A 19,794-nucleotide genomic window follows, 5' to 3' on the forward strand; every position below is an offset into this window, starting at 1 on the left:
CTCTGAAGGGCTGCAATTAGGCCTCATTTGCAGAACTGTACTGATGTCTGCTTTCATGTTTTCCATCACCACATTGTCAGTGAGCACTTGGAAAAGCAGGGCTGCCTGTCCAGCTTTCACCAAGTACACCTCTGTGGGTGAAGGGACATTTTATTTGGGAGAGGTTGAGCAGGGGAGTACTCTTTACATTAAAGTTTTATAAATAGGAGTTACCATTGTGGCGCAGTGGAAACAAATCCAGTTATCCATGAGGATGCAGGTTTGATCCCTGGCATTGCTCTGTGGGTCAAGGATCCGGCTTTGCTGTGAGCTATGATGTGGGTCACAGACATGGCTCGGACCCTGTGTTGTTGCGGCTGTGGTGTAGGCCGGCACCTGTAGCTCTGATTAGACCCTTAGAATGGGAACTTCCATATGCTGAGGGTTCGGCCCTAAGAAGAAAAAAAAAAAAAAAGAAAAAAATTTATAAGTAGTCTTTACAGTTAAGATGGATTTCTGAGTTGAGGGCTCTTGGAGAAACTGAGTCCATGTGGTTTAAAAGCACACTGGGGAATAACCCTTTATGAAAATATAAGGGAAGTTCTTTGTTTTGAGGTTGACAGTAACCTCTCTGTGCCTTAAATTCCTCAACTCTAAAATTGGAGCTATAGCTGTCTCATAAGGATTTCGTAAGCATTAAATGCAATAATGTATGCACAGCTCTTATAAGTTAGTTGTGTATGGCCCAAGTACTTGATAAATGTTAGCACTTACTATTTCATTCTCTTTGCCCTGGCTAGTCCTTGAGTTATACCTTAAATAAGGGTTAGATTTCAAAAGATGCTTGATGTAGTGTTAAGAAGAGGGGGAAAAGAGCAATATTTTATAATGTGTTACTTCATACATGTTCACCAAATACTGATAATGAACAGAAATTTCCCTTCAGATACTACAGCAGCTCATTCCTTGACAGAATACAGGCTTTGCTGGAGTTCCCTTGTGGGGCAGCAAGTTAGGGATCCAGCATTGTAACTGCAGCAGCTATTGTGGCATGGGTTTGATACCTGGCCCAGGAACTTCCATATGCCATGGGTGTGGCCTAAGGGGAAAAAAAAATAATATATAGATTTGGTGTAATACACTGCCCCACAACATACTGAATACAACCTTTTCTTCCTAAAGTTTTAGATCAGATCATGTAAAGAAATAGATGATGTAGGTGGCTTACAGCCAGTGGCCATGAGCTATAATAATTTGTTTTTATTGCCCAAAAGATATAGTTGAGTTTTATTTTTTTTATTTTTTTACCATCCAAAAATTTCCCAGTTAATTCTTTTTTTCAATAATGGTTTTTATTTTTTCCATTTTAGCTTGTTTGCAGTGTTCTGTCAATTTTCTACTATACAGCAAGGTGACCCAGTCACACATATATACATACATGTATACATTCTTTTTTCTCACATTATCATGCTCCATCATAAGTGACCAGATATAGTTCCCAGTGCTATACAGCAGGATCTCATTGCTTATCCATTCCAAATAGTTTGCATCTATTAACCCCAAGCTCCCAGTCCATCCCACTCCTTCTCTCTTGGCAACCACAAGTCTGTTCTCCATGTCCATGATTTTCTTTTTTTTGGAAAGGTTCATTTGTGCCTTACATTAGATTCCACATATTAGTGATATCATAGTATGTTTGTCTTTATCTGACTGACTTCACTTGGTATGATAATTTCTGGGTCCATCCATGTTGCTGAAAATGGCATTATTTTGTTCTTTTTTATGACTGAGTAGTATTCCATTGTGTATGTATACCACATCTTCTTAATCCATTCCTCTGTCTTTGGACATTTACTTTGTTTCCATGTCTTGGCTATTGTGAATAGTGCTGCAGTGAACAAACATAGAAGTGCATTTATCTTTTTGAATTGTAGTTTTGTTGAGATACATACCCAGGATTAGGCTTACTGTATCACATGGTAGTTCTATATTTAGTTTTCGGAGGAACCTCCACACTGTTTTCCATAGTGGTTGTACCAGTTTACCTTCTCAGTAACAGTGTAGGAGGATTTTCTCCACACCCTTTCCAGCATTTGTTATTCGTGGACTTATTAATGATGGCCATTTTGACCAGTTTGAGGTGGTACCTCATTATAATTTTTATTTGCATTTCGGTTATAATTAGTGATATTGAGCACCTTTTCATGTGCTTAGTGGCCATCCATATATCTACTTAGGTCTTCTGCCCATTTTTTTTTTTTTATTGAACTGTTTGTTTGTCTTTTTATTGGTGGTGAATTGTGTGATTTGTTTGTATATTTTGGATATTAAACCCTCACTGGTTACATTGTTTGCAACTATTTTCTCCCATTCTAAATGTTGTCTTTTAGTTTTTTTAGTGGTTTACTTTGCTGTGCAAAAGCTTGTAAGTTTGATTAGGTTCCATTTGTTTATTTTTGGTTTTGTTTCTGTTGCCTTGGAAGACTGACCTAAGAAAACATTTGTACAGTTTATGTTAGAGATTGTTTTGCCTATGTTCCTTTTAGGAGTTTTATGGTGTCATGTCTTATGTTTAAGTCTGTAAGCTATTTTGAGTTTATTTTTGTGCGTGGTGTGAGTGTGTATTCTACTTTCATTGATTTAAATGCAGCTGTCCAGTTTTCCTGGTACCATTTGCTAAAAAAACTTTTACCTGTCTTATATTCTTGCCTTCTTTGCTGAAGGTGTTTATTTCTGGGCTCTCAAATCTGTTCTCTTTTTTTTTTTTTTTTTTTGTCTTTTTGCTATTTCTTGGGCCGCTCCCGCAGCATATGGAGGTTCCCAGGCTAGGGGTCCAGTCGGAGCTGTAGCCACCGGCCTACGCCAGAGCCACAGCAACACGGGATCCGAGCCCCGTCTGCAACCTACACCACAGCTCACGGCAACGCCGGATCGTTAACCCACTGAGCAAGGGCAGGGATTGAACCCGCAACCTCATGGTTCCCAGTCAGATTCGTTAACCACTGCGCCACAACGGGAACTCCTCAAATCTGTTCTCTTGATCTGTATGTCAGTTTTTCTTCCACTACCACACTGTTTTGATCACTGTAGCTTTATAATATTTTCTGAAGTCTGGGAGAGTTATGTTTCCCACTTGGTTTCTCTTCCCACCACCCCCAGGATTGCTTTGGCAATTCTCAGTCTTTTAAGGTTCCATATAAATTTTTGGATTATTTGTTCTAGTTTTGTGAAAGTTTTCGTCAGTAATTTGATAGGGATCACATTAAATCTGTAAATTGCTTTGAGTAGCATGGCCATTTTAACAATATTAATTCTTCCAATCCAGGAGCATGGGATACCTTTCCATTTATTTGAATCCTCTTTAATTTCATTTATTAATGTTTTGTGGTTCTCTTAAACATTTTAAAGAGAAGAAAACTTACTGCTTCACAAAGTGGTAGGAAATTTAGTTGGAAACAAAAAACCTCTGGAACTTTTGTCGTCAGTACTAGATTTTCTTTCTGAGTCTATGCAGAGAAAACCTAATCTCTTTTCTCTTTATCAGTCCTTTAAATAATTGTGTCCTCATGACATCTGTTAAACTTATTTTCAATTCTGATTCAAAATCTATGATGGCCTCTGTGCATTATGTGTCATTCATTCCTCTGTATTCTCTGCGGGTTCGATAAGCAAAAAGACATACTTGTTAAGAAGAAAAGCTTTAGATTCAAACAGGCTGGGTTTTTTATCCTTGTTCTGCCATTCTCTAGTTGTGTAATTTTGATAAAGCCTCAGTTTTCTTATTTTTTAAATGGCATTATAGTATTTCTTCAAAAAGGTGATGGGAGGAATAGATAATATCATAATGCAAAAATTCAAGTGTTCAGTAGGTGGTAGGGATAGCTAAAATGGAAATAATGATTATTATTTTATATTTTCAAATTATTGATTTAAAAGTTAGAGAAGAAAAGACCAACTTGGAGCCCTGAGGATAGGTCTTCCAGGTTCAAGTCAATCCATTTATCAGTACACTCTGGGCATAGCTGTGAATCATCCTGCTACTCCCTCCACTACTGCATTTCTTGAGTTTATATGTAAATGCAGAATTCTCTCACTCACCCTCTGTTCCTACATGGAGCATCATTGTCCAGTGCACTGAGGAACAAGGAGATTCTGTAGTGACCAAAGGAGAGCTGAACTCCTCTGGTGAGAGAGGACAGAGAATGAATAAGTTGGCCTTTTGCTTTGCTGACAACCCTGGCTGCGATACCAGTGAAATTTTACCTCGTTCTAAAAGAGAGAGTAATGTTAGTTCCTAATGATTTGTTCATACCAAATACATTTTAGCTTCTAAAAACAAATGGGTTTTTTTTGCATTATTTTATATTGCTTTGTTAGGTGTTGATATTATGCTCTTCAGTTTTTTATGATTATTATTATCATTATGGTGATAGTTGGTAATCCATATTCTCCTTTTTGTGAAGATTAGTATGTTTCAGCTTCTTGATGAGCTGAGTGACTCAGTCACACACTTCTTGGGTCCATGTCTACTTCTCTAAGTGAAGGTAATGATTCTCAACACATCAGAGTTGAAGGGTGGGTTATATTGCAGTGTGGATGCAAAAGAATGAAGTTTTGACCTTTAAAGGTCTGTACCAATGTAAGGTGCTGTTACTGTCCTTTGCTTCTGTATTTTATCATCACTTTTAAACTGCAAAAAGTATTACTTCTAATCTTGATCCTTTTCCCTTGAGAGTCAGTGGATACTTTCCTGCTGTTCTTCCTCTTAAGTCATCTATGCCATTTCCCCTACAGTGTTCAGTATTATGTTATTATTTAAACATTTCCCTCTGTCTCTCACATTTAAGTTTTATCCAGAACAAGGACGGTCCCACACTGTGTTCCCTCTCTGTTGGATGCAGAAAAAAGTCCTGCCTTCCCTGTAAGTGGGTGCTCTCCTCTCAAGATTTCTCAAGGTCACATTCACCTGGCACTGGAAATCAAACTTGTGTTTGTCCTCATACCTTGCAGTTTCCTCACCAGGGTCTCAAGTCATCGGAAGGTGCACTTTAGGCTTTGTGGTATGAGCATTCCTGGCCCCAGAAATCTCAGGAGAACCTCCTGTTGGGGCTTCAGAAAGAACGGGGTCTCTCTGCCTCTTCTTGAAGCTTATCTCCCTTTGCCGATTCTTCTTGTCACTGACATTTGCTAAATGGTTTTTTGTTTTCTGTTTCGAAATTGTTAATGGTCCTCTGCAGCTTGTACATCCTTGGAATTGATTCAGCTCTATGGACATCAGATAAATGAAACTGTGAGGCCAGTATTTCGAGCCCGTCTCTCGTGTTGTACTGGCTGTACTGTTGTGATGGGTGAGAATAGGGTGCGGGATGGAATGCTTCTCCCCCAAGGCTCTGAATTAGCTCAGGCAATAGTGCATATACTTCAGGATAGTACTTAACAGTAATTGCTTTATGAAGCCCCAGCTTTGTACCAGAATGTGTTCTGGAAAGCTTCCTTGTTAAGTGGATCATTTTAAATCAGCACGTTTTTTGTTTTGTTTCTTTCTCCACTGGGGTACAATATAACTAGGGTCATAATGTATTTATTGGCCAAACTGTAACATTTGAGAAGATGATAAGGAAAGTTATTAATAATTGGGCATGTATAGGCTTAAGCTAGAACTTTCCTAGACAAACTGGGATTTCTCCAGTTAAAACCAGAGATAGATAAGGACTCAAGCATCCAATCATAGCCCTAATCAGAATCATGTAGAAGGAAAGATCCAGCAACTCTAAATCTGTAGTTTAAGTAAACTACCAAATTGTACTCTAAGTCCCATATTACAACAAAATAATTTGTATGTAGGTTAAAAATAGTCCCTGAGATTATCAGGATAAAGTGTTTAGCATATAAAAATATGAGTCTTCTGTATTATAGATTTGTTTGATACAAAACTAAATTATTAATTAAAAGTAATTTACTTATCCTCTTTGATTCTAGTGGATTTTTTAATGGAATGACTTAAAGATCTCTACTATGTTTAAAAGATATGCTATCTAGGGAAGTTTAAACAGATGTCCTTTTTTTTTTTTTCTTTTTTTCATGAATTTCTCAGAGACAGCAACGTGTGTTCGTTTTTTCCCATTTTCATCCATCTGTCTCTCTGTTCATTCATACAGCCATCCATCAAGCCAACAACTTTTTTTTTTCTTTTCGGCCATGGCTGTGGCATGTGGAAGTTCCTGGGCCAGGAATCAAACCTGTACCACAGCAGTGACCCAATCCACTGCAGTGACAATACAATATCCTTAACCCACTGTGCCACAAGGGAACTCCACCAACAGTTATTTATTGAGCAGTTTCAGTGTGCTGAGCCCTGAGAATACAGCCACCAATGGGATTTGTACCTGCTTGTTTTTCTCTCTGTTTCAATCCTGTCTTTGTTTTTTCTTCTCCTTGTTTCTCTTTCCCTTTCTTTTTGAAGCAAACTCTTATGTATTGGGTACCTCAGTTTCTTTATTTGGCAAAAGATTTTACTATTCAGTCAAATGTTATAAGTCCTAATAGAGCAAGACAAATAGGCATCTGTGACCCATTTAAAAAAAAAAAAAACAAAAAAAAATGCATTTCGGGAAAAGAGATTCCAAGGTAACAATAGGGAGAGAAGTGAAGCTATACACAAGTTTCCAGCAAGCGTAGTAATCCTAGTGACATGTCTTTTTATGTTTTTGCATTTAAGTTCTGCTAATGTCACTTTACACCTGCTTTTCTTTCTTTTTTTTTTTTAATTTCTTTTTTTTTTTTTTTTTTTTTTTATTTTCCCACTGTACAGCAAGGGGGTCAGGTTATCCTTACATGTATACATTGCAATTACAGTTTTTCCCCCACCCTTTCTTCTGCTGCAACATGAGTATCTAGACATAGTTCTCAATGCTATTCAGCAGGATCTCCTTGTAAATCTATTCTAGGTTGTGTCTGATAAGCCCAAACTCCCGATCCCTCCCACTCCCTCCCCCTCCCATCAGGCAACCACAAGTCTCTTCTCCAAGTCCATGATTTTCTTTTCTGAGGAGATGTTCATTTGTGCTGGATATTAGATTCCAGTTATAAGTGATATCATATGGTATTTGTCTTTGTCTTTCTGGCTCATTTCACTCAGGATGAGATTCTCTAGTTCCATCCATGTTGCTACAAATGGCATTATGTCATTCTTGTTTATGGCTGAATAGTATTCCATTGTGTATATATACCACATCTTCCGAATCCAATCATCTGTCATGGACATTTGGATTGTTTCCACGTCCTGGCTATTGTGAATAGTGCTGCAATGAACATGCGGGTGCATGTGTCTCTTTTAAGTAGAGCTTGGTCCGGATAGATGCCCAAGAGTGGGATTGTGGGGTCATATGGAAGTTCTGTGTATAGATTTCTAAGGTATCTCCAACTGTTCTCCATAGTGGCTGTACCAGTTGACATTTCCACCAGCAGTGCAGGAGGGTTCCCTTTTCTCCACAGCCCCTCCAGCACTTGTTATTTGTGGATTTATTAATGATGGCCATTCTGACTGGTGTGAGGTGGTATCTCATGGTAGTTTTGATTTGCATTTCTCTTATAATCAGCGATGTTGAGCATTTTTTCATGTGTTTGTTGGCCATCTGTATATCTTCTTTGGAGAAATATCTATTCAGGTCTTTTGCCCATTTTTCCATTGATTGATTGGTTTTTTGCTGTTGGGTTGTATAAGTTGTTTATATATTCTAGAGATTAAGCCCTTGTCAGTTGCATCATTTGAAACTATTTTCTCCCATTCTGTAAGTTGTCTTTTTGTTTTCTTTTTGGTTACACCTGCTTTTCTCCTCTTCAAGAGGCACACAGATGATTGTAACAAAGTGGATTTGTTGTCCAAGATGAGCATTCAGGGAATGGAAAGTAGTTAAGTAGGGCTGGAAAAGTGAATGCAGGTTAGAGAGTGGAGGTAGTCATTGGTTAATGGCAGGAAATTTGGCTCAGGAAGTAAGCAGAAGGCTTATAAGCTATCATAGGGACCTTGAACTTTATCCTGAAGGTAAAGAGAAGTCACTTAAGTTTTGTTTGTTTTGTTGTTGTTTTAAATCAAGGGAGTGACTTTATTCTATTTACCTCTTAAGAATCCTATTTAACTCTTTAAAAGATTGTAACAGAGATAAGTATGAATAATGGCAGGATAGTAAAAGTTTTAGAAATCCAGTGGTTTGTGCCCTGGACTCAGAGATAGAGAAAAGAGTATAGACTCCAAAAAACATATTTACTGATTGAATGCAGGTGCCAGGGGTTACGTGTTGTTCCTGGGTTTCTTTTATTTGGGTGTCTGCGGAATTGTGACATTTACTAAATGGGCAGTGGGGAAATGCAGTGTTAAGCAGATTTTCACTTAAGAAAATGACATCAGTTTTCTAGAAATGATCAGAGAAGATCTAACATTCCCTCACTAAGAGTTTGGGTTATGAGCATTTGGAGAAGAGAAACCACAGCTGATTTTTAGAATTAGTTTCCTGTGCTTTTTTTTCCTGCCCTTCCCAATGGCAAGAGTTACCATGCAAAGAAAGAGAAATCACAAAGGACAGCATAAAGTGTGTGTGTGGAAGGCTGGGGGAGGGGAGGCAGGGAGTGTGTGTGTGTGTGTGTGTGTGTGTGTGTGTCTGCGTGTAAAGTGATGGTGACTGAGGGTGGCGGTGATGCTTCACTGTTTTGCCTCACAAAGCTCTGACTGCTCTCACCCCACTGACAGAAAGCCTGAGTGAGAGGGGTAGGGGGCAAGCTAGCCACGGTTTCATAGCATCGTCATTAAGAGACTCCTAGGGTCAGGTTGCCTGGGTTCCAATTCTGGCTCTGCTATTTTCCTAGTTGTGAAATCCTGGACAGATTTTTTCATTTCATTGTGTCTGTTAGTTTCTTCATCTGCACAATGGAAGTAATAATAGTACAACCTCATTTCAAAGTCTTAAGTAAGTTACTGTATGTAAAATACTTGGAATGAGTTACTATATTTGTTTCTATATTTACAGTGTTTAGAACAGTGGGTTTAGAACAGCGGGTGGCACAGGTTTTCTTTCAGCACGTGGATGCAAAGCTGCAGATAATGGACAGTGTCTTAAGAAGTGTAAGGATTGGTGGAATTACATTACAAGACCTTTCTGTCCTACACCCATGATTTTACACCCTACAGATAACACATGGCATATAGGCTGGGTCCTTATGATTTGTTCATTCCAGTGAGAGCATGTCCTAAGTAGTGGCGACAGTGGCAGTGATGAGAAAGGTAAGAATAGCTGATGTCTAACCTCCACATCAGCCTTAGGACGGTTAGGTACTTCATAGTTGCCAAGGCCATGAGCGAGTGAATCCTGGAGTTTGCATGCAGTCCAGCTGGTTTACCTTGAGAGCTTGCACTCTCAGTCCCTACCCCAGTTGCCTCTGCAGTGTATTTAGTCTCTGTTTACTCAGTAGCTGCCCCCCCTGCCCCCGCCCCCTGCCAAACAGCAGAAAGTGGCTTTGTTTTAATGAAAGGTGATGGCCTTTAGGGTCTGAAACTACAGGTCTAGTTAGTGGAAGATATCATTAACTTCTTTTTTCCATTTCTCTTTTAGATATCAGTTTTTCTTGCAGGTGAAGCAAGACGTCCTTCAGGGCCGGCTGCCCTGCCCCGTCAATACTGCTGCTCAGCTGGGAGCGTATGCCATCCAGTGTAGGTTCCACTTAAGTAAATTTGCTTCAGAAGTCTTGAGAAGAATGTTTGAATTTTTCTTTATAAGCAAGTTTATTTTCTAAAGTTCTTCTTGTCAGATGACATTTTTGCTAAGAAGACATTGAGTTTAGCCAAAATTCACGTTTTAATCAGTGTCCCTTCAGAAGGGGTAAAAATGAAGCTGTTAACATATCCCTTATTGTAGGTCGCACGGAGTGCTAGCCACAGGAATAATATTGATTCTTGATTCAGTGGAGGATCTCAAAATCTTTTCTCTTCTGCATTCTACCTTAGTTGATTGAGCCCTCGAAGCTATTATGTCTTAGAGATCCCATTGCTTCTAAGCAGCTGTTATGAAGACTCCACTTGGGCAGGTGCCACCACCAGTTCAGCGAGTGGCACCCATGCAGCTCCCATTGTGTATCAACTCCTGGTATCAGTATGGCGGCCATGGTGGGGCAGCTCTAGGTCGCATCACTGTTTCAGAGGCTGAAGCTGAGGCTGTTCCTACTTAGGATTACTGAGCCCCTTCTAAGAATGAAGCTAGGTGTGGGAGTGATGAAGTAGCATATACTTTGCCTATGTGGTTTCTGCAGACCAGAAGCAGTCTAGAAAAAAATATTCTAGGAAAACTGCTGCGTAAATGAACTGGGCACTGAGTTGGGTTTGAAAGTTGGGTTAATGCAGGGAGGAGAAGTTGTATAAACAGTAATATAATGAGATTTCTGGCTTCATTTTGCTTCTTTGTGTCAACTGTAATGGGATTATGTGCAGCATGGTATTATATTTCCGTGACCATTATCTGGGGCAGATACATTTTGAATCATATGCTCTATTTCTCAGTGTCATTGTCTGAGAAAGGCTATAATAAGGTTATGGTTGTTTTTCACCTCAAGCATTTCCATTATATGTACTTTAAATTCTGTTTACAACATTTTACTTCATATAAACTGGTAAGAATAATTTCAGTGAAAATGGCAATTATAGTCTTGCAGAAAACAAAACTCACATGTTTAAGGCAAGGTTTTGTTTATACTATCCATATATGCACATCAGAGTTGTTTTAAACTAAAATTATTTAGTTATTATCTTACATAAATTTATTAATAAAGCATTGGAAGAAAATGTTTAAGCATGATAGGATGACCTTTATTCCATTTCCTAAAATGAAAAAAAAATTACAATTTCTTTCTTTTTTAGCTGAACTTGGAGATTATGATCCATATAAGCATACTGCGGGATATGTGTCAGAGTACCGGTTTGTTCCTGATCAGAAGGAAGAGCTTGAGGAAGCTATAGAAAGGATACATAAGACTCTAATGTAAGAATCACGTTCTGTTGGCAATAATCAACGTGTATATTAGAGCCTCAGAACTTCATCTTAAAACCAGAAGTTTGCAGTCTTTACCAACATTCCCCCCGCAACCCCCCTCCTAGCCCACCCCATCCCTGGTAATTACCATTCTAGCCTGTGTTTTTGTGAGATTGGCTTTTTTAGATTCCACATATGGGTGATCTTATACAGTATTTGTCTTCATCTGTCTTTTTTCACTTAGCACTATGCCCTCAAGGTCCAGCCACATACTTGAATGTTGCTAAGAATGTTACCATGACAAAAAGGGAAGGCTAATTACGGAATGAGTTGGAGGTATTAGCTGTGCTATGGTGGGGATCATTTTGCAATATATAAATGTATCAGACCAACACATCGTACACCTCAGACGTATACAGTGTTATATGTCAATTATATTTAAGTAAGGCTGGGCTGGAAAAAGAATCCCATTTTATGTTGCAGCATCCATCGACCATCATCTTACGGTATTGGCAGGCTTAAGAAGTTTAATAAATTCTTCACCTGTGCCTTGAACAGTTTTTCTTTCTTTTTTTTAAAACTGCTTACAACACTAAAATGCTCATAGGAAACCCAAAAGTATAGGGATTCCTATCATGGCTCAGTGGTAATGAACCCAACTAGTATCCATGAGGATGCGAGTTCAATTCCTGGCTTCACTCAGTGGGTTAAGGATCTGGCATTGCCATGAGCTATGGCATTGTCATGAGCTAACATGGCTCAGATCCCACGTTGCTTTTGCTGTGGTGTTGGCTGGGAACTTTGACCCCTAGCCTGGGAACTTCCATATGCTGCGAATAAGGCCCTAAAAAGACAGTAATAATAATAATAATAATAATAATAATAATAATAATAATAAAAAGTATAAAAGAGAGTAAATCCCAATACTTAAAGTCAGCATATTAACATATTTTTAGTTTTTTAGTTAACAGACTTAGAGACCCCTCTCTATGCATAAATTCCCATAGAGAACATTGATTTTGCATAGATTTATTTATGTATGACTTTATATAAATGGAATCATTCTGTACATACTGTATTTTGCAGTCTTCTATTTTATCAGTCACCAATACCTTGTGAAATTTACTTTTTTAACTATAAACGTATTTTATCATTACAGAGGCCTTAATGTATTTTGGATTTGCTCTGTCTTAAATATGTAAATTTTTCATAGTTACAAGCAAAGCCTTATTTGGTCTCTAGCACTGAATCTGGAAATCATGACACCGTGTGGAGCCTCAGAGGATGCTATGTTAACACCACATGCACTTCTGAGAAATATACATGCTCCCCTAGTAGGATTTTCAATTACTGGCCTGCAGCATTGAAGTTATAATTTAATTATACTGAATTTGGTTAAATCCTCTGTACTGATTAACTTTGCTTTATTGCTTCTTATGTAACATTCCCTCTTGAATTTGCTTGCTTTTAGATCTATTATAGTAAGGGGGGAAATTGTAGAATTAATCTGGTCAACAAAAAATGTTTGCCTAAAGGATCTCTTTCAGCGAGTAGCAGCAGTAGGCAGTTGTTGAACTGCAGTGAGAGAAGCCATCCTGTATTAACACGCCCCAGAATGCCCTCCAGCCTGGTTGTAGAGCCCTTCATTTTAAGGTTTCACTGAAGTGGGTGCTGAGAGAGTGCCTGTTATATTATGAAGAGTGGTGCGTTTGGCCCTTTCTGAGAATACTAATTCCTCTTGGAGTTTCCAAGTAAAACTATGTTTCCAAGTAAAACCTTACACGAAGCTTTGGGTAAGGGACTTAGATGTTTTACATGATGGCACTGACAGCACGACTATTAATTGTAAGAGACTAAAGCTTGATCAAGGCGTGGTAGCTTCCTTGTGTCTAATTTGTGTACCATGGCCGAAACATGGGATTGCATCAAAGCAGGAATTTTTAATTTTTAAAAATCTGTAACTCCTTTTGTTAACCATGGAAAACCCCTCTGTCCCTCTTTCTCTCTCTCTCATACACGTGCGTGCGTGCATGCACACACACACGGATGCACAGAGTTCCACTCATCTATGGAGATTCCTGGAAGATGCTTACCCTCTAGGAATGAATGCGGTTTTCTGTATATTATCACCAGTAAAGATTTGGGGAAGATTTTTATACTTTGTGTTAAGGAAATGACAAGGATTTTCACAATTTTTAAAGAACCTCATGTGTGCTCCCCCCCTTTTCTGGCCACCACTGTGCTCCTTCCTTTCTCTCCTGATGGAGAGCTACTGGTGCACAGAGACGTTTTACTCTGTGTAAAGGGTATGCCTTTTAATTTGAGTGCTTATTCACTCAGTAATCTCTTTGGGGGCTTCTGAAACTCAAACTTTTTAATATACGTGGGGCCATTGGGATTGGCTATCACGAGCAAAACTAGACTTGGTAAATGAAATGAACTTACAAGTATCACCTCAGAGTGTAAAATTTTGTCACCATGAGGACAAGAGCCTACTTGAAATGCAGAGGCTTATGTTTGCATTAGCACAAAGGATTATTTATTTTTCCAGTGAATATAGTGAAAGTGGTTTATATTCCCTGCGAGAGTGGTAGCTATCGGTAAAGTAAGGCTCTTTGTTTTTATGCTGGATGTAGGGGTCAGGCTCCTTCTGAAGCGGAACTGAATTACTTGCGGACTGCCAAATCCCTGGAGATGTATGGTGTTGACCTCCATCCCGTCTATGTGAGTAACATTTAATTAACACAAAATATTTTAGGTGGATGACATTTTCTTAAAAAGTCACCGAAACTCCCAAAGGAAAGGAGCGGTCTTGTTGTTTAGCGAGCAGATGATACCTTTTCATCTGTGTTTTTTGAACACAGAGAATCTCTTGCGTGGATTAAACCCTAATGAGTTTTGCATAAAAGTCTGTGATTATATTTCCATGTGTAGAAAACAATTAAACAGACTTGAAAACACAATCTGGGTAATAGCTCCAGAGGGCTTAGCTAAATGTCCAAACAGTTCTAAATTGGTGTATAATTGATTATATTAGACAGAAAACAGGAGGATTTTCAAAAAATAGTTTTATGGCTGAAAAGCATTCATAAAATCACCTGCCTGGTAAAGTAGGCTTTAGGCAACAGTATATCTGTAACTGTTGGTTGTTTTATGTGCGATGTACAGGTTCTCTGAGTATCAGGGTCACTGCCTACTATAGTTAGTGCCATTGCATAAATAGGAACATTTTTTGCAAATTTTCTTCAGTGGCTCATGACAACTCTCTGAATATAGTCTGTGGGCAATTATCATGAATGTGCATTGAGTGTTTTAGATCCAGGTCTTACACTTGGAGCCACTTCTTTAAGGTAACCAATTGGTTATTCTATGCCAGTAAGATTGGAATGTCATTGTCTTTTATTTTATAAGAGTTTAGTTACAATAGATGAATCTGATTATTTCAGAAAATGAACCCATGTGACTTATTCTTCACATGAGGTAAATTGCTGAAGATTATATGTAGACTGAATATTTGTCATTTGGATTATGAAACTCAATTTTTTAAGGAACTCACAAAACTAACTGTAATGCAAACAACTTACTGATGCATTCATTTTATAATGTCTTTTGCTCATCAGTGTTGACTAAAACAGATAATCTCATTATTAATAAAGAATTACAATGGTTACAATACAAAAGTACATAAATAAAAATTAAACTGCCCTAAAAAACAAATCAGAATCATTCATGGGTATACTTTTAATATGGCAATAGAAGTTACATATTTGGGAGAAGTAGTAGGTCTCTGATAAATTAGGTTCTAATCTCATTAAATTTTTAAGTGCTCTGTAATTCTCTCCTTTAAAAATACTTCTAAAACTTTGTGGAATAGTTACCTTTTTCCGTTTTAGCCACATTCATTTTGTCAGGTTTATAATTTAAAAAATATATATCTTATAGGAAATGTATAAAAAGAGTCTTCTGCAAAGTGCTTCTGCATCTGTGTAATGGTTACCCTAATTTAAAAATACTTTTTTGAGGGGGGTGCAATTTTATGGTGACTACATTGAATTCACTAGAATCTTCCATGCATTCCTTTAAAATCAAATTTTTAGAACTGACACTGGGCAACAGCTGATAGCCTTTGAAAATAGTTACCTTACATCCTTGGGAGTATGGCTTTGTAAGCTGTTTTTGACCTCAGAGTAGAAATAAGGTGAATACAAACAGTTCTCTTCATGTCCTTGGTACCCACTCAGTCTGTGACATTTTCATTTTGGAATCCCATTTTCTGTCTTTCTTTTTTTTTTTTTTTTTTTTTCCTTTTCCTCTTTTCTAGGGCTGCACCCATGGCATATGGAGGTTCCCAGGCTAGGAGTCCAGTTGGAGCTGTAGCCGCCGGTCTACGCCAGAGCCACAGCAACACAGGATCCGAGCTGCGTCTGCAACCTACACGACAGATCACGGCAACGCCGGATCCCCAACCCACTGAGGGAGGCCAGGGATCGAACCCGCAACCTCATGGTTCCTAGTCAGATTCGTTAACCACTGAGCCACAACGGAACTCCTGGAATTCCATTTTCTTAATTGGGGTTGTCATTGCCTAGAAATGAAGCGTTTCCAGTCTTTACCAGAAAAGATTATATTTAAACATTTTGAACAGTCTTAAAAGTCACAAATAGAAGTAGGAAGGGGCATGCTAGAAACCTCTGCAAATCCAAGTATATATCTGCAGGTGGTTGCCTAAGCTTTCTGGGGAGGGGTCAAGGCCTCATGATTGTCCAGAAAGTAAGATCAGGATGAGTCTTTGGAAGGAACTGTTGAGGGCAGCTACTGATGGTCAGTTCTTAGCTGCAGTAGAGAGTCACCAGGAGCACTTCTGTGTTTTTGCTACCTGGGCCCCTTTAGTACAGATTCTCATTTAACTGGTTTTGATAGTACCTAGGCATCAGCATTTTAAGCTGCAGGGGGCATTCCAGTTAGTCTGCAGCCAGGGTTGGACACCACTGTAGAAGCAACATGGGGTGAATCAGTCAGTGGCCTGATTGGGAGGTAGTCCAGGTTCTTTGAGTGAAGTGAGGTGACCAGTAAGAATGCACTAAGAGCGGTTTTCTTTAAAACTTTGAAAAGAGAGCAGTAGGTAAGCTATCATGTTAGCTTAGCTAGCTTTCTAAGCTGATGTCTTTCAAAGACCAGATCCAGTATTAAGGCAACAGATTATGTTCGTATGGCCATTACAGTTTGACAAAGAGTTTTTTAGTTGGAGTTCCCATCGTGGCACATTGGTTAATGAATCCGACTAGGAACCATGAGGTTGCAGGTTCGATCCCTGGCCTTGCTCAGTGGGTTAAGGATGTGGCATTGCTGTGAGCTGTGGTGTAGGTTGCAGACGTGGCTTGGATCTGGCATTGCTGTGGCTCTGGTGTAGGCTGGCGGCTACAGCTCCGATTAGACCCCTAGCCTGAGAACCTCGTTATGCCACTGGAGCGGCCCTAGAAAAGGCAAAAAGACCAAAAAAATAAAAATAAATAAAAATAAATTTAAAAAGGTTTTTTAGTTGAATAAATTATAGTTATAAGCATATGTTTGTTTTTACAGGGAGAAAACAAATCTGAGTATTTCTTAGGATTAACTCCGGTTGGTGTTGTTGTCTACAAGAATAAAAAGCAAGTGGGGAAGTATTTCTGGTAAGTTAAGTTGAGGGCAGGGTGGGTTTTAAAGTTATACACTGTATATATTGGGCTTACATGTCTTACGTGTCTTTGAAAGGATTGGGAAAAAGAGAACAAGTACACTTCCAGTGGTCAGTAAGAAAATGAGTGAAATCGGGTAAAAGTTTTCTTCCAGGAGTTCCTGCAGTGGCTCAGTGGAAAGGAATCTGACTAGCATCCATGAGGATGCAGGTTCGATCCCTGGCCTTGCTCATTGGGTTAAGGATCCAGTGTTGCTGCGAGCTTGTGTAGGTCATAGATGAGGCTTGGATCCCACATTATTGTGGCTGTGGTGTAGGCCATCAGCTACAGCTCCTTTTTGACCCCTATCCTGGGAACATCCATGTGCCACAGGTGTGGCCCTAAAAAGACAAAAAAAAAAAAAAAAAAAAAGTTTTCTTCCAGTGCATCTCAGTATGGATTTTCTCTGTAAATTTCAGGTACTGTGATTCTGGACAGTCTTGTCCATGGAAGATGGATTTTCTGCCTATTCCAGTGTATGCTGGTGGGCTGTGGGTCCAGGACTTCTGTGAGCTTCAACTCTAAATGGGGAAAGAGATGAGAGAGATTGGGGGTCTGGGAAGGCAGCACTGCCAAGGCCAGCAGATCCCAAGCTTGCCTACATTTCCTGGAGAATCCCAGGAAAGTGAGAATGGAATTTATTTAGGAAGGCGTCCAGAGCAAAGGATGTACAGAGAACTCTCTCCAGCTACGGTAGCACAGTCTATATAGGAGCCAGGATAAACCAGTCTTTTCCCACTGGATACCGTCTCTGAATTTCTGATTAATTCTTAAAAACAGCGCCACCACCACCATCTGTTTTGTTTTACAGGCCTCGGATTACAAAGGTGCACTTCAAGGAGACACAGTTTGAGCTCAGAGTCCTGGGGAAAGATGTAAGTTTGTGTTTTGCACTTAACTTCCCTGAGACGGGAAGTCTTGTCTGCCCATTGATAACTTAGAAGACACGGTGAAGTAAAACTGTCCTGTTTTCGTCAGCCACAGCCACATGGAACCGGCTTAGGTGACTCATGTGAACATCATCTTCTCAAGGAAGGGAAGGGGAAGTGAGTAGAAATGAATGAGTTAGTAACAGAGAAATGTCACTTCAGTTTTAGCAAGAGGCAAAAAGATAACCTTTCTAGGGCTCACTCTACAGAGAGTAGGAGTTGATTAGCTCTTCCATATTGTCTGTAAAAGGTGCAGACATCAGATTGATGGTCAGAAGGGTGCAGCCTGCATGCAAGGCAAAACATGTCCTAAATTTATCCTGAAGTAGATTGAACAGCCTGTAGGGAGTCATACTTCTGTTCTTTTCTTCATTGAGCGTGGTAGAGAAAGCGGATGGGAAACACTGGATGCTTTCAAGGAAGTGTAAGCCAGGGATTTAAAGATGCTGACCGTGGCTCTGTAGCCTGGCAGAGTTGGACTGTTTGGGTAGCGGACAGAGTATTTGTCAGAGCCTCGGGGTGTACTCATGCCTTGACAGGCAGCTTTTAGGAAACTGGGCCAAAAAAGGCAGGGATGTAGAAGCTCCCTTTTAATCTCCCTGTGAAAATAACGCTCCCTTGAAGTGCTGTTTCTCTGATGCATGTTTATGGGATACAAGGTGAAAATATGGCAGAGGAGCATCCACCCTGCTGTCTCTTTGATACTGACTTTATGCAGAACAGAAACTTAAGTGAATGGCATTGAATTGACTTTCAGATAAGATCCTTGTTGTAAAAAAGAGATAAACAAAATCTGCTGGTGCATCCACAAGTTGAGACACAGGAAGAAAAGCGGCTGCAGCTACCGTTGGAACCTGGTGTCCAGCGTGGCACCCTACCTGTAGCAGGTGCTCAGTAAATACCTGTCACCTGATCAATGAACTGATCTGCTGGGCGGGTGTGGGGCTAAGTCAGAAAACCTGGTACTGGAGTTCCCGTTGTGGCTCAGCAGGTTAAGAACCTGACATAATGTCTGAAAGGATGCAGGTTCAATCCCTGGCCTCATTTGGTGGGTGAAGAATCTCATATTGAAGTTCTGTTGTGGTGCAGCAGAAACAAATCTGACTAGGGACCATGAGGTTGTGGGTTCCATCCCTGGCCTCGCTCAGTGGGTTAAGGATCCCGCGTTGCCGTGAGCTATGGTGTAGGTCGCAGACTCGGCTCGGATCCTGCGTTGCTGTGACTCTGATGTAGACTGGCAGCTACAGCTTCCATTAGACCCCTAGCTTGGGAACCTCCATATGCTGAGGGTGGGGCCCTAAAATGACAAAAGACAAAAAAAAAAAAAAAAAAAAAAAAAGAATCTGATATCATTGTGGCTCTGACATAGGCTGGCAGCTGCAGCTTCAATTCAACCCCTACCTAGCCTGGAAACTTCTATATGCTGCTGATGCAGCCCTCTAATTGGATTTTGAAATATTTTAACTTGTAAGGAGGAGAAATTCCTGATTTTTCAAGGAATGAATAGTCCAAAAACCTTATAGTAGTACTTTCTAGTTTGTAGAAAATGTAGTTTTCTTCAAGTCCTGATTAGATCCAACAGTCTTAAAAGATAAACTGATGAAATACTGAATTAACATCATCCAAAAGTAGGGAGTTCTCATTGTGGTGCAGCAGAAATGAATCCATGTAGTATCCATGAGAATGAGGGTTTGATCTTGGCCTTGCTTGGTGGGTTAAGGATCTGGCATTGTTGTGAGCGGTGGTGTAGGTCACGGACGAGGCTTGGATCTGGTGTTGCCGTGGCTGTGGCATAGGCCGGCAACTGCATCTCCAACTTGACCCATAGCCTGGAAACTTCCATATGCTGCACCTTCAGCCCTAAAAAGCAAACAAAAACAAAAAACAAACAAAAATCTGAAAGTAGAATAGGTCATTATTTAGCGATGTTATACAGTTTTCTCCCTGTCCTGCTGCCGGTTTCACATAACTTAATAAGCAAGGAGTAAGTTCTGTTTAATACATTGAAAATAACATTTCAAGTTTTTAATGAGAATATGATATTGAAATGATAACACTTTTCATGGAAGCATCACTGTTATTCAAAGTCATTCTTGGAGTTCCTGTTGTGGCTCAGAGGAAGCGAACCCAACTAGTACCCATGAGCATTCAGATTCT

The 19,794-nt window shown here is 39.6% G+C and overlaps 1 long non-coding RNA gene across 5 annotated transcripts in view; it reads left to right on the forward strand.

Annotated features, from left to right (window-relative positions):
- Window positions 1-19,794, forward strand: part of EPB41L4A — a 266,512-nt gene that overhangs the window by 147,383 nt on the left and 99,335 nt on the right. For all 5 annotated transcript variants that reach the window (XR_002342070.1, XR_002342071.1, XR_002342067.1 and 2 more), the window contains 5 exons: window positions 9,585-9,682; window positions 10,883-11,003; window positions 13,631-13,718; window positions 16,575-16,663; window positions 17,520-17,583. This is a non-coding gene — a long non-coding RNA (erythrocyte membrane protein band 4.1 like 4A). The remainder of the gene's footprint in view (window positions 1-9,584; window positions 9,683-10,882; window positions 11,004-13,630; window positions 13,719-16,574; window positions 16,664-17,519; window positions 17,584-19,794) is intronic.

The sequence above is a fragment of the Sus scrofa genome, chromosome 2 (assembly GCF_000003025.6).
Source record: "Sus scrofa isolate TJ Tabasco breed Duroc chromosome 2, Sscrofa11.1, whole genome shotgun sequence".
Taxonomy (NCBI): Eukaryota; Metazoa; Chordata; class Mammalia; order Artiodactyla; family Suidae; genus Sus; species Sus scrofa.